Raw genomic sequence first — 1,116 nt, 5'->3', positions numbered from 1 at the left:
TAGTTAATCTAAGTTTAAGCAAACTACGCTTCCTCATACACGTCCGCTAACGTGTAAGCCGAAGTAGTGGGCACACAGTGAGCCCATTACAGAGGGCAACACCGGTCTTGGAGCGATTGAATTCGACGTCATACGTTTTGACTGTTCTGTAACGATATTTGAGTGCGCTCTACTAATGTAAGGTTCCAGGAATATCACTCAAGGTCTGCCACCGTGACCACAGCTTCCGAAAGGACACTTCAGCGGACCTGTCAGCAAACTTCTTGTCTGTGCGCACACCACTTGTCCGTGCACAGGCTGGCTACCACCTTGAACGCCTCCAAGTGGATCATCTGTCTAATATTAATTCCAATAACGGTTAGCAAACTGTTTTTTTTTTTTGGCTTTGCACCTCACATGTGAGTAACAGTCAAGTTGTGCAATGTCTGACTACTCAATACATGCGAGACTTCTTGGAGGTAAAAGCTGAAGGGAGTATATTAGTGTTAGCCAAAACTGTCTCACTTGTCCTCTGAACATAAATTCTCTGCTATCTCCCTATTTGCCTTCTCGTGTGTGTTTGCTCACGAGCCGCTTTCGTCTCCTTTGAGCCAGCCATTTTTATAATTCCGGATAATGATCTATCCCAGCCATTCTTGGTCATGGTATAATTCGTTCTGGGAGAGGCGGGACAGGAACCGTGCATTGGAGCGGCGCACTCCAACACCGGCCACACAGCCGTGTGCGCGCTGGATATGCAGACGGCATGATTCACAATGCCTTAACAACTAATTCTAATTGAAAAAAAAAAAACAGACCTGTACATTCGGCTGAGGCGTGGTACAGCTGCTCTAAGTATCGTCCACACAAACATCGTTTTTTTATGTTCTTGCCGATGGACATTTGCCAGATTTGTATTGTACTTCCTTCAAATTATTAAAATAGTCTTCATTGTACAGTGGATGTAGGAAATGATCGCCCACCCTAAAATCTGATCGTTATGTTGACCTCCCGAGAGCTGTAGTAATGAGAAAGTATAAAGGGTTCCGTTCTATTCCCTTAAAGCTGGTCTAGCAGACATATATGACTCTATTGGAGCAGTAAGCTTCGCTAAAGCTACATCAGCTTTATTCCAAA

This window comes from Phytophthora parasitica, assembly GCF_000247585.1.
Source record: "Phytophthora parasitica INRA-310 unplaced genomic scaffold supercont2.3, whole genome shotgun sequence".
Classification (NCBI taxonomy): Eukaryota; Oomycota; class Peronosporomycetes; order Peronosporales; family Peronosporaceae; genus Phytophthora; species Phytophthora nicotianae.
The sequence above is the reverse complement of the archived record's forward strand: the minus strand, read 5'-3'. Positions refer to the sequence as shown.